Source organism: Dermacentor silvarum, chromosome 1 (genome assembly GCF_013339745.2).
Source record: "Dermacentor silvarum isolate Dsil-2018 chromosome 1, BIME_Dsil_1.4, whole genome shotgun sequence".
Classification (NCBI taxonomy): domain Eukaryota; kingdom Metazoa; phylum Arthropoda; class Arachnida; order Ixodida; family Ixodidae; genus Dermacentor; species Dermacentor silvarum.
Genome location: NC_051154.1, coordinates 95,350,037 through 95,367,572, shown reverse-complemented (window position 1 = coordinate 95,367,572; position 17,536 = coordinate 95,350,037). Strand labels below are relative to the sequence as shown.

Below are 17,536 nucleotides of genomic sequence, written 5' to 3'. Positions count from 1 at the left end.
TGTCTATGACAGACACATTACGCACATATCGTCATATCGATGTGACGCAGATTACGTCATATCGTTGTTGTCATGCCGTCGTCGTCACGTTGTTGTTTTATTATGTCATCACTACTGTAACGCCATCCCGTTGTCGTCATACCGTCATCGTCATGCCACCTTCGTCGTTCCATCGACGTCAATCGTTCTTCGTCATTCTATCGTAATCATACTGTCGTCCTTGAATCGTGATTATGGCGCAGTTGTTAAGTCATCGTCGCCATTGCGTCGTCGTCAGACAGTCTCTATCATCATAAATCCGTTGCCACCCCATCGTCGTCATGTCGGTCGTGCCATCGTCGTCACTCCAGCTTAGTCAGGCGACTCTCGTCATGCCGCAATCATCGCGCCATTGCCGTCATACACGCTTCGTGATAATGTCGTCGTCATACACTCGTCGCCATGCCCTTGTCCTCGCGTCATTGTAATGCAATCGTCACCATACAGTCTTCGTCATGCACTCGTTGTCAACGGTCGTCGTAATGCAGTCGTAGTCGCTCCATCCCCGTCATTCTAACGTGGTCATCCGACTTTCATCATGCGGTCATCGTCCTGTTGTCGCCGTCACGCCATCGTCATCCCACAGTCATCGTCATACCATTGTCTCCATGCCGACGTCGTGACGATGTCGTTTGACCATCATCATCATCATCATTTTCGTAACGTCATCCCATTGTCATCATGTCATCGTCGTCATACCGTCTTTGTCGTTCCATCAACGTCATTCCATCGTCGTCACTGCGTCAGCGTCATATAGTCGTCGTCATGCTTCAGTGCTCATAGGTTATCTTGGCAAGCGAGTTCCATAGCAAAGTAGGCAATACCGGAGCATGTCGCATATAGCCGAAGCAACGGTAGTCTCAGAATGACCACTATAGACGTTAAATAATCGTGAATTCAGAAATACGGCGTGTCGCTACATCGCTCAAATGCTAATCGCATTACCGTCGACAGTCATCGTGCATGAGATGAGTTCTGCCGTGATTTCGCCCCCTCCTTCTTCGACCCACGAACTGACCACCGGCTGAATGATGAGCGGGCGCGAAGTGCACGCGTCAGCAGTTAATGACAGATGGTGACTCAAGTTCCAAACGACTCTATGTATATGTTGCTGCTTTAAAGAGGCGGCTAGGACAGTAAGTGTGCATCAGCTGAGATTATCCTTTGTTTAGTTTATTTTTCCCATTGGACAATCGTTATTACGTTGCGCTCGTTAAGAAGCTTTTTGGTAATAATAATAATAAGAAGAACACGTAGGATTAGTGCTGGAAAATTGTGATTTATGCTAGAGTTTAGATCGCTTAGTTTAAATGGCGCCAATATTTTTATAACAGATTCACATCTATATTTATAATTTCGTTTCCCTCAACATTAATTTCAGGGATTGAAGCTCACGCTGCAATATTTCAATATTTTGAATATATATGTCTCCTAGCGATACACATGCCATGCAGAAGTGGACGCCATAGGGCAAAGCGCATTTTTCTTCATTGCTCGAATAAAGTGTTACAATTTTGCGTACACCGCCTCATTCTTGGCCGATCCCGTGTAGTGGATGTATGCCACTTGTTTTGAGGGGAACAACTAAACGGCATAGGTAGAGCGTGAATCATTGCGTATCTATTTCTTAACACTAGGTGTGCTCTCAGAAATCAGCAAAGAAGAAAAATTACACGCCATATATTTCATGCCGCAACCACACGTGCGTCTATCGTGCTCTCTTATCACCTGCACAGGCTTCTGGGCCGGAGTAAGTAAAGGAACGAATCTATTATAATAAATTACCTTTTCGCATTTCGTCATTGGTTCGAGCGGCATTCTGCCGAAGTTATCACATATTGTAATAGAATTGAACCAAGATTGGCCAGTAGTGAATGGTGTATGATAAGGAAGGAATAGAATCAAGCAATAGAAATCCTTACATTATGCTGGTCCTGCTTTCTAATTTCAAGTACGAACTGGGGCTGCTGTCTTCGCTAAGAATATACCGTGTGCTGGCCGACTGATTCCTTGAGACATAAGGCTAACACTCATTCAAAATTGTGCCGCATTATGCAATGAGCGATTTCTCTCTACCATCAAAATGCTAATTCAGTCAATACCTTTCCAGCTTGCCAGTGGTGATTGGCAGAGAGAATGGAAAGCGATATGGAATGTTACAAAATACGACGCCCAGTGGGCACATTTAATTGGAAGCCTTCTATCAAGGCTGCCCTCACATAGCCTAGATGTAGCATTAAGACGTAGAATCAATCAATCAATCAATCAATCAATCAATAAAAGTGTGACGACCACACTGGTGCATTGCCGATAGTTTTAATACAAAAACGACAACGCGTTCGTAAAGTCTGTAGATTACGTCCTGTATTAAGTGCGTTCTCAAACTTCCACGTAAACCACGAACACGCAGTGAGCAACTAGTGACACCTCCACAACGTTCCCTTTCGTATTTCTTTTCTTTATTTTTCTTGCGCCTCTGTTTGATGTCTGCGTATATATGCCGAATGTTTTCCTATATAGGAGTGTGCGAATTGGCGTTTTTGAGACCGAATCGAGAGCGAATCAAATAGCGCCAGAAACGAATCGCATCCAATATCGAATACATTTCGAATACTTTGCAAACAATCTACAGCCTCCTCACCATTAATATCAAACAGTTTTCACACCCTGGTATTTACAACATGTTTCTGTCATCACGCTGCACATTATAAAGCGTGTTAGCGAAAAGAAGAAGAAAAGAAAAAAAGAAAAGACGAACCAGCTTGTCCCGTGGTCTTCGTCTTGTTTTCGTGTTTATCGCTGTTTTCTTTCCTTCTTTTTTTCTATTTGCTAAGACGTACCAACTGGTCCAGCTCACCACTTTGTCATAAAGCATGCTTTATTAAAACAACGAAGGGACATTGGGAACAACTCGGCAGCTTCTTCGCTAACTCACGACTCTACGAAGCATACGCAGCCATGCACTATCATACGAAGTTTAAATAGACAGCCTTCTGGACCACTAAAACTGCTAATTATACCTTCATCACCAAACCAGATAGGCGCGTGGTCTGCAGCCACTTCAAAAAAGAAAAAAAGAACAAGAAAAAAAAACACTTTTATTGTGAGTGATCGTGTCTTAGGCGGAAAAGTCTGGCTCCCTAAGCGAATTCTGGGTTTTTTATCTAGTACGTTATGTCCACGATGGACAGGATGAAAGTTACCGCATTTTTGCTTCAGTTTCATGTTTGATCGTGCAGTCGGTGACGTGAAGTACTCGAAAGCTGCTTGAAAATTATTCCGATTCAGTAATGGTGACTCTTCGATTCGAGCACAATATTTGATTATTTATTCAAAAGTTCTCAATATTCGCACACCCATAGAGACCGAATCGAGGGAAAAGCTGCCCCTAATTTTCTGCAAACCCAAGCCCACGTTGTATTCCAATCGGCGGTGAACTCTCGCGTACTTTTTTTTCTTTATTTACTTCTCTTTTTGACAGCTATGACCGCATGCACGTATACGCTCCTAAATGCAAGCCTCATCATCGAATTTTATCTCTATTATCTCGCTGAAAACTACGGAGGCAAGCACAACGAACGTGGGTTCTCGCTACGTCTTTTTCCGGTGCACTACAGAATCTACCAACGCATTACGCCTTTTCTGCCGATAATGACGGGCTGTTATCGGCTTAGTGCTGCAGCACTCGGCTGTGGTACCGCCGCTGTTGCAACCGGATTGCGTGATAATGTTCCGCGCGGAGAGTCCGCATGCACCTTCGTGTCAGCGATTTGGAAGAAATAGCTCCATTCGTTATCCGTGCAAGAAAAAAAAAAGGCACAGCCACTGTGGCTGGCGAAGTTTGATTTATGCTATTCACAGGAATATAGAAAGCAGCAGATAGCGTTCTTAACGCTGAGGTCTCAAACTGGTGTCTGGAATCAGGTCGCGTACATTGCACATGGGATACCGTGAGGCAGCACTCAGTCGAGTTCGGCGGAGTAGGGGATAGTTTTGGGGGGTTCAAAAAATTAACGAGAGAGGAGCTGAACACTCTGGAAAATCACGTGGGTCGCGCGCAAGAGCTTTGCGGACGGCGTGTTTGAGACCCTTGTTCTAACGCGACGGATGGACAAGTCATGTATCGAAGGACCACATCCCAAAACAGATGGCGTTGAGACATTCGATACACTGGTCACGGATGCGTATTGCAGTGTGCAAGCTGACCAAGTGAACGGGATCATCCTTCGGTGTGCCACTAAGCCCGAGGTCGCGGAATCAAATCGCCGCCGCGGCGTCCGCACTTCGATATGAGCGAAATGCCAAAACGCCTGTGTACCGCGCACTGTGTGCGCGTTAAAGAACCCCAGGTGGTCAAAATAAATCCATAGTACCCCGCTACGGTGTGTCTCATAATCAGATCGTGGTTTTGGCACGTAAGAACTCGAGAATTTAATATTTTTTTAAATGATTCGATGGTGATATATGCGATATGTAATATGCAATAATGTAATATATACCCCGCAAGGGGTCTTTAAGCTAATGAAATGAACTGAATGGTATAAGCATGCAAAACGTTTTTAGCTACGCCGCCGTTATCGCTGCATTGCATGTGCCTTATACTTCACGAACCTTCCAACATTTGTGCTTTATGGCGTTTTTCACTGGTCGAGCTGGAGCAGGATTTTTTGATCCACGGTGGCGAATCCAAATTTCACTGGTCGAGCTGGAGCGGGTTCGCGCTTTGTACTGGTCGTTTCGGATCAACTAGCTCCGCGCAGGATAACTCTCACTTGCTCCGCTGCCGAGGCGCGGATTCGGGCGGAAATAGGACGAGAAGCATACGTCACTTCCACTCACTGGCGGACGGCTATTTTGGTGGCCATGAAAACACACAGAGAGGAAGTCGATTTTTGTGACGTGTACGCACAGACTTCCGGCACGATCCAGCGCGGAGCATTTTCGCTCTCCGCTGGCAGATTAGGATTAGTGAAATGCGAGCACTCGTTCCAGGATTTCGCGGCCTGCTCCAGATCGACCAGTGAAAAACACCATTAGTATGCAAGCTGTACCAACTAAATGTCCCCAAATATAAATAAATAATGGAGGTACATTGCTTGAACGAGGCCGCGGGTTCAATCGCGGCCATGGGGGTGGAATGCAATAAAGGTTCGTGTACGGTACATTGTGTGCACGTTAAAGAACCTCGGGTGGTCAAAATTAATCCGAAGCCCTCCACTATGGCGTCCCTCATAACTCGCCGTGCAATTTTGAGACGTTCAACCTCAGAATTCTACAGTGGTTCTTAAACGTAAAACGCAAGAGTTATCCTTTTTTATTAACTCATTTGTTAAAGCGATTGACACATTTTAAATTAGTTGCCTAATTATCTATTTCTCAATGAGAGGGAGTTATTGGCTATGTCAAGAAACGTCTGACGAGATGTTCCTGATTAGCTGTTTTCGTAGATATATTTTTTTCTATTCTCCTGGAAAGCACCTGAAATAAAGACAACGCTGCAGTATAGGTGTACTGCTGCACACCCAATGCAGCTTATTTTGTGCTGACAGAGCACCATTAAGATATTTATCAGTTGCAATGGTAGATACTCTTATGGCATTTTATAACAAGGCTTATTCAGATTTAAAGAAAAGATTGCCTCTTTCTGCGTTCTGGAAGATAATATAACTGCCATCGACTGCGCAGTCAAAATACCATGCTCCCACAACTCGTTCCACAATATATATATAGAAGAAGCCAACAAACAATGACACCAAGGACAACATAGGAGAAATTACTTGTACTTACTAATTGAATTACAGAAATTATAAATTCATAGAAATGGTTTGTGAGTGGTGGCACTGGCTAACACTCCCAGGTTTAGTTCTAATTGTAAAACATAAATACCCCAGAAAGTGGATGGGAAAACGGCGCCGCGGTTGCTCAATGCTGAGAGCATCGCACGCGTCATGCGAAGACGTGGGTTCGTTCCCTATCTGCAGCCAGTTGTTTTTTCATCCACTTTCATTCCCCTTAATTCATCATTTCTTTAATTCACTTTGTAAGTACAAGTAATATGTCCCCTATGCTGTCCTTGGTGTCATTGTTTGTTGGCTTATTCTTATGATATGATTTAAAAATCGGGCGCCTTGGTTCCCTTTCTTCTCGTTCATATTTATATATATATATATATATATATATATATATATATATATATATATATATAAAGAAATTGGTGTACCCAATGATACGTTTCGAATCCGGTTCTCAAAGCAGAGAAGCCCGAACCATTAGTCCACGGACGCATGCCTAAGGAGGTGGGATAAAACACCCTCAAAATTTTTTTCTCGTGCAAGCCAGTGCTTTGGGACGCTTGTAGCAATTAGCCGTGTCACACCGCAACAATTTACTCGTGAACAGTAAGCGCGCACGTCTTTTAGCTGACGATGAAAAGGAAAGATACGGGACGCGTTCGTCGCTGCGCGTCCGTCATCGTGCACCGTCGCGCGTTTCTACCAAGTCGAGCACGTCGTGTCTTGTGAGAGCAACACGTTCTAAATGCTGAATATAGAGCTTCCGCTTACTCTGCAAGTGCGTTCGTCACTGAAATCTGCAGCGCGTCTCTGGTCGTAATGCGGCATTGTGCCTTGCTGGCTCATGCAAGCTGCGCTTTCATCGATTCCCAAATTGCGTGGGATAGGCATAATTTTGCTGCGGCAGCAGTTAACCCTTTGTTGCATCTTCTTCTTTCTGGGGTTTTACGTGCCAAAACCAGTTCTGATTATGAGGCACGCCGTAGTGGAGGGCTCCGGAGTAATTTTGACCACCTGCGGTTCTTTAACGCGCACTACAACGAAAGCACACGGGCGTTTTTGCATTTCGCCTCCATCGAAATGCGACGGCCGCGGCCGGGATTCGATCCCGCGATCTCGTGCTCAGCAGCGCAACGCCTTAGCTGACTGAGCTACCGGGCGGGTATGCTGTTGGCGAGTAGGCTGGGTATGTTTGTTGCGCGCTGTCCACTACAGTGGACACACTTCGGCAATTTTTGGAGCAAGTTTATAGCTTCCGAGAAGCTCTTGTGCATAGTGTCAACTTCTGTGGACAACACAAGTTTTCTATAGCCGCCCTATAAAGCTCCACCAACTACCATTTTTTCACAACTCGGCTTCAAAAATGTCGCTCGGTTGCTCTGGCGGGTTAGTCACGTTCGTCTCCACACTGTTACTTATAACTCTCGTGAAATTGCAGTTTGGCACATATACGTATAGTTTTCTAGTCGGGTTATAAAAAGCCTTCGAAAACAAGAGCTGTAAATGTTGTGGCTGAGTGAAGTCAAGTTGTTTCTTCGGAACATAATTTTTAATATGGCCACTGTAGTGCACACCACGCATGACAAGTGCAACGACACGGGCGTGGGAGCATTTTCTGCGCAGTTTAGCCCTCGCTCCTTCCACTTTCAATTGTGTTTGATATTTTCCTGATATTTTCATGGAAAACACTTTGTCCATTATATTGCTACGGCATGAGCCGGGCAAGGAGAAGAGGAGGAAGACGTTAGCTGGCGCAGCCTCAGGACGCCATCTTTACTTCAGCATCAACCTCGTCCTTTAAATAAAGCCGGTTCAACATTAACCGTAACAGTTTTGTGGTGGAGGTGCTGGGTATCGATCCCAGTACCTCTCGGTGGTTATGGAATCTAAGGAGGTTATGGAAAGAAACAATTGAACGAGTTACGATCAGCTCCCTGCCGCCGCAGCAAAATGAAGGCCAGCTGTCAAAGCAAGTTCAATTGCCGCCGACGCGTGTTATGGAAATGTCGATCATTTTTTCCGTCAGAAATAACGTACAGCACAAATATGTAAAATGTCGGTTGGCAAGTGCAACGCGAGATATAATTGCTCGAAATGCAAGGTTTCAGGGGCGTAGGCGGGAGGACGACACGAGGCACGTTCCCCGCCATCGCCCTTCGAATTTCAGCGTATCGAGATACGTGGCATAAAGCGACGTGTCACAACACTCGCCAGCCCAGCCACCCTCTCCCCGGTTCTGAACGCACACTGATAGAAAACTAAAGGTAACCACAGTTTGCATGTGTAATTCTTCTTCATGCAACAAAGAGTTACGCGCTCGGCACTAGGTTTGCCTAGTTTGTCCGTCCGTCCATTCTGCTACGCTGACGAAGGCCGTTGGCGTCATCGACGACGCAGAACGACGATTTATGTTTCGTCGTCAGGTCACCTCGTCATCCACAGCTTCGTCTTTGCCACAGCGTGAAGAAAAATAACACTTTGCCTCAACCGCCTCCACCCAAATTTAAATCCTTGCCAGTGAAGCAATGTGCATTTGGGAGTCGAGCGCGCTAACAGCTGAGCTATCGCGCAACTGCGGTGCCGAGAAGTTATTGTGAAGCTTCGCACTGCACACAGACCCTGAGAGCAGTAGCATCTATGCATGTATTTCGGAGGCCAGAACGATCAGTACTGTAGTGAACGAGGATTACGTTGCGTGGGGCATTACCTATAGGAATGGTTCTTGCCAAGGTGGCGGTGTGTTTGCGTGCAATTCTTTGTCATGCTCGTGAAAATAGGGTCGCCAGCACAAAGGAATTGCGTACGTGACAATGATGATGATCAGCCTCAAACGTGGCACATACTCACAATATAGGATGCACCGAGATAAGCTTGTTCCGGGTGTAAAACTGCGTCGAAAGCGTCGACAACGTCAATGCCAAAAGCAACGTCGCAGCGACAACGCTGCGCAGTTTTACACAGTAGCTCACACTATCCACAGACGCTAAGTGCCCGATATAGTAGCACTGCAAATGTGCAGAGAAATCGCTCAAAACTCGTAGGTAGCGCTGCATCCTTTCGCTCGTGACGTCACTTGTAGTAAAAATATATTGGCCTCACAGTCTATCGAACGTCCCAGGCGGGACCTTCAAAATGAATCATCGAGACTTAAAGGTCGCAGCAACTGCCTCCTCACCTGCGGCCTAAATATTGATTTAGACAAAAACTGAATTCAAAAAGTGGTATAAGGAGACTTCAAATTTGAAGGCCATCTCAAATGTCAAGCTGCAGTCACAACGGGGAGGTAGGTGCTCGCATGTTGACTTACTGAAAGATGGAAACAATAAATGTGGCTATTTTGCACAAAATAAAGCAAGAATAAACATGATGCCACCAAGGTTATCTGAATCAAATATACTTAAATAGTAAAATGTTGAACCAGAACGGAAAAAAATATTAGAATAAGTCTTTGGCCAAACGACTGCGCATAAAAGGTTCTATAAAGCTATGCATTTTAACTAAATAAATATAGCCTACTTCGGGTGAGTCTGAGAGTGCTAAAATCTGTTCATGTATGTTCATGTACAATTCCACAACATGCATTACTATGCCTTACAGAAAGGAAGTACGTCGTACACCACCAAGAAGAAAAGGTCAGAGTTAATATAATCAACGCTATCCTTTCTGTACTATCACGCAATTGTAATTACCTTTCAAATATTATAATAAATATTCATTTTTAAATTCTTACTTTAAATTATAACATTTTATACGATTGTACCCTTCCCCCTAAAAAACCGGCCTATAACCACTGGGTTCTTGTCCAGTTCCCCGTAGTGGGTGGATGCAATTATTCGAGGAAAAAACAGGAAACCAAAACAAACAAACAATACATGCTTGATAGGAAACAACAACAATAACAACAACAACAACAACTACAACAAATAAGGTGGTGGTATTCACTGTGGGAGAATGCTGCTGTCGCAGTAAGTGAGTTAAGAGCCCAAGGAATCGCTGAAGTCTGCTGTCCATCTGCTTTCTTTTTAACGTTAATTTCCTCTTGATCATGAAGCAAAACCCGAAATTGCATCATATCTGAATTTCTTGGCGAAAGAAATGTAATGTTTTTACTAGGATATAATGACATAGTGGGCTTTGTTGAAGCTTACACCAACTGTTCAATTTTTTCTTGTGTTTGTCCCTTTCTTGTTTCTGGCTTTTATATTGCGCTGAGTTACTTGTTCAGTAAAGCAGTGACGTTTATCCACTGAATCAATAGAAAACAAGCGCTGCAAGTAAAAAAAAATAATCGTAGTGCATTGTACAGCTCATTTCATTGCCACCAGCTTCTGAAATTTTTATCCAAGTGAGTGTTCTTTAACGAGAAATAAACATTTTGGAAAGCGCAATCACAACATTTGAGCTTCGTGCTCATCCAAGTATTGGTTAAAAGCTTAAAAGGCCTGGCGCAATAATGTTTTGCGTCACAGCCCACTCGCTTTGTCCAGCTTTCTGATGAAATATTTACACTGATGATGCAATGGTGGCCTCTGATGTTGCGGCACAGGCAAGTCTGTTACGAAAGCGTGCAGAAGCGCCTGGTGGCTCCAAGAAGCCCGACAATACACGCAAAATTGCCGAGCGACTGGCCGCTCGAGTCACTTTGCGTCTATTCGCGAGCACATTTCACGCTCGGAAAAACACTTTTTTGTAGCACGTATTCAGCAGCAAGAAAGCTGTGTCGGGGGTTTGTCATGTTGCTCTAGAATTTTTTCATTTACACTTTTCATCTAACTATAATAATTAATAAATTTATTATTTATTTAACACTAATTATCTAATTGGGTGGAATGCAAAAAAAAATAATCCAAGCGATGGCAACCAACATTGCCTTGGTTCTGTTCAGCTATGTAGCACTTGCATATTTTTAATGTTTGTCCCAGGTTACGTGAAACACCCTGTAGAGTGGTCTTGTACGGATCAAAGCAACGCCTGTGGTCATAGTCTCAACGGCATATTTTTCGACGACCTCAGTCAAAGCTCCGCTCATTGTCAGTATACACGGGCGGTGTCACGTAGCCTCTCTCGCCCTTCGTCGAAACGCGGCAGACGCGGATGAAGCTTGTATCCGGGTTCTCAAAATGACGACCAACGTTGTATCTCCCAGAATACCCAAACCTAGCAAATGTTCTGCATTTTGCGACATACAACGGCTCTTGAGCAAAAAAAAAAAAAAAAGAAAAAAAAGAAAAAAGAAAAAAAGAAAAAAAGAAAAAGAAAATAAAAAGGGAAAGAGATAACCGCAGTCGCTGCAGTCAAGTGGCAGTGCCTTCGATAACTCCAGCTATCAACACCTTTGACACTATTTCTTTTTTTCGTTTGTTCACGCTGTAGAATCCCCAGTACTTGCCGCAGTGTACAAGATTAGCATGGCGTCCTCATTGTTAGCACGTTGGCCAGGACGCGCTGCACTTAGCAACAGCTATAACTTATTGTGGCCTGCTCGGTTTTCTGTGTGGTCTGTTGTTATCGAAGCGGATGCGGACGGCGACAGTACATTCTAAGTGCAGTGTACGATCAGCATGCGATAACTGTATCTGAGTGGGCTTATTGTTGGAGAACCTTCTCGAGTTTCTTGTATGAAGCATGTTCTCCTGGAAAATTTGGCAGTTCCACCTATTACTAAGCGAATAAGAGGATTTGGGGCTTTTGAATTCGCAATTTGTTTTTCCGCTCGACGCCGGCTTTTGAGCTTTCTTTAATTGAAAAAAAAACTACCGATTTGATGTATAGAGTGGTAATCATTACTCCTTTCCATTGTTCTATTTTACAGGTGGCCCGGACTGGAACGTTTAGTTATACCCATAACTCTCATCTGGGAAGACAAGAGCAACCCAAATGCCCCTGCATCAACACCATTGCTTAGCGCAGTGTAACTTTGATGAAAGAAGGTTCTTGAGCGTTCTTAATGTGCTTTTACGAATTTGGCCATCACACGAGACGCATGTGATGGTCTAATGTCAAAAGTTTATTTTATTTTAGGACAGTTTAAATAACTTTAAATATATGTATCCGCTTTGTCTTCGGCAATTTTAGACAAACAATGCCCCTTATACAGCTTGTTTTAGAAGGTTGTCCGCTTGCTTACCTGAATTCATGATGTCTCGTAGAGACTGCAAACTTTAGCGAAATACTTCATAAGAGCGGCCAGGTGTATGAATTTCTCCTTCGCTCCATGAAACGCAAACAAACAAACGAACAAACTTGAAGCTTTTTCCTTTTTTCTTTTGTTCAGGTGTCTCTATGAATGACACAGTGATTTTGTATTACTCCCCCACCACTCCCCCTATGTAATGCCCTCTAGGGCCTTTAGGATACGGTAATAAATAAATAAATAAATAAATAAATAAATAAATAAATAAATAAATAAATAAATAAATAAATAAATAAATAAATAAATAAATAAATAAACAATATTCTCCATTGCTTACGCAATAGATTCAATGACATGCAAGGAAAGAAAAAAGGGTGCTATTCCGCGAGGAAAGGGAATCGTTGAAAATCCGAGTCCCGTAACAACAGGGGACACGACAGCTATTTCAAGTACCCAATTTGCCTGAGACAAGTCACGATAATGTACAATTTACATCGCAACAATTTACTGTGCAACAAACCTGGCGGCCAAAACCCGTTTCATTACAGCTTTTAGTGAGTTCCAATGGAAGAACACGCTGGAACACTTAGAAGTGGTCTCATGCTGCTCTATAGTGCGGGCTCATTCTGACGGTTTTGGCGTCTCTTACGAGAATGGTGCGAGCTTTCACGAGTGTCCTTTCCTGGTAATGAAATGCGTTCCTGTTCACCTGCTGGAAACTGCTGTTAGGACAGTTGCTTGCTCCATGTAAATCACGCAGAAAAAAATTGGCCTCTTTGTATTCCTAAGCTTACTATGCCTAACTGCTCTAGAGGGCGCGCAATTCTTTAGTAATAAAACTGCGCTAATTACCGGTGGAAATACCGTACAGGCACAATACGCTCAATCATCATGTAACAAACCCACGTACGTACCATTCTCAATTAAAAAAAGAAGAAAGACATAAGTGCCGGACATTTTACGGTTCATTTCTCGGCGTGCTAGAATCTGCAACTACAATGTAACTTTTTTTTTCCTCGCGGTATATTAAATGGCACATTTTTATTTTAATTTTTTTTTCACATTTTGCTTTACGAGAACGTGCGGTGTTTCCCACAGAAAGCACATGGAAACATCTGCAGAGCACACACAACATACAAAAATATTCTGTAAAGCAGTCATTATGCCACTTAGGCCGTTATTTGGGGAGATGAAAGTAGCTTTTATCGGTAGGTAGGCAGGTAGAGTTAAATGGGGTCCAACTGGAGATATTGGAAGCAGTACGTTTCCAGCTAGTACATTTCACTTATATGGGAAATACAAATTAACATACATATATAAATAAATTAAAGTAGAGACACACCTTAGCACGCGTAAATAGTAACCCATTAATGAAAAAAAACACGTAACAAGAATAACGACGAACGCGAGTTACTGTGTGTATAACATCGTCTCTGATATTTCGAGCACATGTCCGTACTAGAGTAAAAAAAAAAAAAACTTTATCCTTGCAATGAAAGATCTTGTTCCTCATTGGAGTCATAGCTTTTATAAATATGAATTTATACAGTCTTAGATTATCTGGACACTTCAAGTAGTCTGCTTTATCATATTATAGGTTTGTTATTTTGATAATAAAAGTTATATGGACTGTCTATACACAATAATCGTTAAGAAGTGGTTCCCTTGGTGCATTGTGGTCTATAGATTTACAATATGCTTATTTGCAGACAGGCTACAGGCAGTTGAAAAAACATTCAGGATATAAGCCCACTTGTAGGTATACCCATGCGTGTTCTATAGTATTGGTAGCAAAACATCTGCTGACTTTATATAGAGACTAATAAGATCGTCGTTTTGGCACGTAAAACCTTAAAATTTATTTTGACTTTTATTCTAAGCGTATCTTTGCGACGAGGGGCATTAATCCCAAAGGGTTTTGCTTAATAACTTTCAGTCGAGAAGGGCAAATGATTTACATAATGTGCTGATATCGATATTAGTACATTTCCAAGCATAGCATGGGTTCTCCTTACGCAGTCCACGCGCTGTTTGATATTTCCGGGAGAGACCTCCACGATGCAGTAGGGGCCGAAGTCAGCTGACAATGATGATAATAAGCTTCTTTCTCTCACGTTGTTTTTCACTCCGCCGTTATGCTACGCAGAAGCACGCCAGAAAGAAACACTGCGTGTTTGTACAATCGCAGATAAGACTTCACGTTAAAATGTAACATGTTTCTTTCTAAGTTATAATTATATTTCTGCATCGGTCAGTTCATTGTTGCGTGCTCTTTCGTACTTCGATGACGCAGGCGTTAAAGAATCGCCCTTCAGTATGATAATGAGCACGTTAATCCTTGCGCAAGAAAGTCTCGTAGCGTGAGGCTTTCTGTTCAGCATGAAACAAGTCCCAAAGTGCTCATCACAAAGTCCCAAATTGGCGCTTGAGGAGCATTATAAGGGACGTAACAGCGACGCTTCTTCGTTTACGAGGTCGCCGGCAATAGCCAACGAGAAAGTGACATCGTTTGGCAATGCAATTGAAAAGCTGAATGTGAAGGCCGAATTTCAAAAGCGTTCGGTATGACTGACCACCGTATGATACTGTCCGCTTCATCATCAGACTCATGAATCGTGAAGCGCCACTCCGAAATGGTGCCATTTGGAGCTGGTGGCGATACTAATATTTAGGACCCACCACAGTAGCTTGGTGGCTGTGGCGTTGTGCTGCTGAGCTCGAGGTTGTGGGTTTAAGCCCAAACCGCATGAGAGCGATTTTGTGCGCGACGGCGACGAGCGACGACTTCGAGCGACGAAACGGACCGTCGCGCGAACAGATCGCTTGGTCTATTCGCTCAATCGCTCGGTTCTAGAAATCTAGAATTCGTCGCTCGTCGCCTGGAAGTGCTATGAGCGACTAGCCAATAGCGCGAAGCCGGAACTGGATATACATCAGTCAAGCACTACCGAGTGTCGCACAGAACGAGCAAACGACTAGATTTTGATACGTGCAAGGATAATAACGTAGTGCAAGACCTTTAGAAATATTTATGCTGCTCTTTACACTAAAACACATCAACTTAAATTAATAAAGCAAGCGTCACGCCAGTTTCGGCGAGTATTTGCTGCCCTCATACCGGCAACACCAGGGAGACGTCGCTCAAAGTCGTCGCTCGTCTCGTCGCTCGCATGCGGTACGACTTGTAGGCGACGAGCGACCGCGACAGCCATCTCCATCGCGTCGCTTGTGGCTGTCGCGCGCAAGATCGCGTGCATGCGGTTTATACTTTAATCCCGGCCACGCATTTCGATGGGGGCGAAGTGCAAATACGCTCGTGTACTTGGATTTAGGCGTACGTCATAGAAACCCGGGTGGTCAAAATTAATCCGAAGAACCCCACTTCGACGTGCCTCATAATCAGATCCTAGGTTTGGAACAGAATACCAGTTTATTCGGGCATTTACAAAAACATCCACAGGCGCAGGGACTCAAGGCATACAGCTTTGCCTGATGAGACCCCGGACCCCTGAGATGCATTCGTATACTGTCAGAGTAAGACAATACAAATTTCACACACGGTAATGCGAGGCAGCTACCTCAGAGTTACAACTAAAGTGACAAATAACCGCACAAATTGTAAAGCATTAGCATATAATGTGAGACGAATGAATATTATTAAAAGCAAGACATGAACTTTGATTTAATAAGAGGTTCAAGTATATTAGTGGATTTCATCTCGTTAGACACAACATATATAAAAGGAAAGCGATCAAGAAATGTTGCTATGGAATGTTGTTCTGGCACGTAAAATCCCAGAATAAATTTTTTTTCTCCAAATATTCAGGTGATTCGGAGCTATCAGAGTTACTGGGGGCATCTACTACACCTTATAGCTGCTCAGAAAAACTCACACTTCGACGCCCGCGATACCCGGCATCTTCTTAACGCAAGAAGTAGACGTTCAACTTTCGTAGCTTCCTTTATGGAAAACATTGCTCAGTGCATGCAGTGACAAGGTCCATGCCACTCGTACCGCCCAGCAAGAGTACACGCTCAACAGGGGAATTCCTTGCGGCCCGCGGCCCCACGTCGCAAGGCCGGAAGACAGGCGTCGAGTTATCCTGTGCAGCCAGCCCTGGCGTATCAGCGAAAGTCTGGAGTGCATGACGTTCTTCGCTGTGTATATCTGTGCTCGCGGGCGGAATTAAAGCAATGAGGATCAGCCTGCAAGCAGCCGCTTCGCGAAGCTTGCGTCGGTGTGAACTTCAACTCACCGAGGCAGCGTCGCCTGCGCGAAAAGATCTGTCGCTACGATTGCCAGTGATTCCTTCATGTGTATGAATACATCGCAAGAACGAGGTGAATCCTCGTTGGCGCTTTGCCGTAACCTTTATCATTTTGAACTTCAGCGCTTTAGAGCGCAGCTCTTAGTCACCCGTTCCATCGTTGAGCGTCGGCGTCCCTCGGCGTAACCGAGCGAGCACAGCGCAGGATGAAAAAAAGAGAGCCGAACGCGAAGCGCAGCGGAAGGTGAAAGACAGTGATAGCGAAGAGAGCGCCAGGAGGATAGTGAAGGAGGAGAGTGTAGCGAAAGGGTGAGGAGGAAAGCGGAGTGCCGCATGAGACGTGCTCAACGGCGGCGACCATGCATGCGGTGAGCACGTCCACCGATACCATATGTGGAAACAAAGCGCTGGCGTGGGCTTCGGACCCACAGCGCATGCTCTACTTCGCCTGCGCCGCCGCCGCTAGAGAATGTGCTCCGCGCGGGCCACGCGTTTCCGTGTTGACGCATGCTTTCTGAACAATGAGCGACGCTATCGGTGGAAATGCTTCGTCTGCCGCTGCTGCTAAACGAGCTGCCCGAATAGAGGCACAGCGCCGCCGCCAAGTGGACCCTGTCATCCAGAATCAAATTATTTGCCACAATATAACGCGAATTCAAAACACCTAAACAGCTGCGCTCAAAGTTCGCATTAGGGCGTATCGTAAATGGTCGGTGAATTTGTAAAAACAAACATTTCTTTCTGATTTTTTTTTTATTCTGTGGTGCGTTACGTAGCCTATGTATGTTTACAACGTGTGGCGCGCAAGAGATGAATTTGCAGACATATAAGCCCTAACGAGCGTGAAATTGTGGTCATCGTGCTCACCCGCTCGTTCCACTACCATGTCGTTGCTTGTGTGGTTATCACAAAAACATCCTAATGGCTAAATCGTGCGAACTCAATAGAAGTATAGAAAATACCGCCATACGTATAGTGTCGCGTTGTAGTCACGGTGAGCGACCACAGTGTCACAACTCAAGTCAGGAAACTAACTGTTTATTGGGCGAAATTGTGTCCAGAAAATTGAGTAATACTCAAGCACACCGAAGGCGGCGAGCACAGTCGTCGATCATCAAAATCTTACCTGCTGATCGAGCGCGTCGGCTATATATATACATTACTCGTAGAAATGCTCAGCGTAATCACTGGTGCGCTTGTGTGCCTTCCAGAAAGTACGACACTATTCGTGTTGCGCATACAATATTACACAAGGTTCGACGAGAACATAGACAACAGACAGAATCAACGACAACAGTCGAGTA

At 44.3% G+C, this 17,536-nt stretch overlaps 1 long non-coding RNA gene across 1 annotated transcript in view; it reads left to right on the top strand.

Annotated features, from left to right (window-relative positions):
- The window catches only part of LOC125946985 (uncharacterized), a 55,118-nt gene extending 43,044 nt beyond the window's left edge, over positions 1-12,074 (top strand). Inside the window, exons 2-3 of the long non-coding RNA XR_007468046.1 lie at positions 11,644-11,761; positions 11,981-12,074. This is a non-coding gene — a long non-coding RNA (uncharacterized LOC125946985). The remainder of the gene's footprint in view (positions 1-11,643; positions 11,762-11,980) is intronic.
- The last annotated feature ends 5,462 nt before the right edge of the window (positions 12,075-17,536 follow it).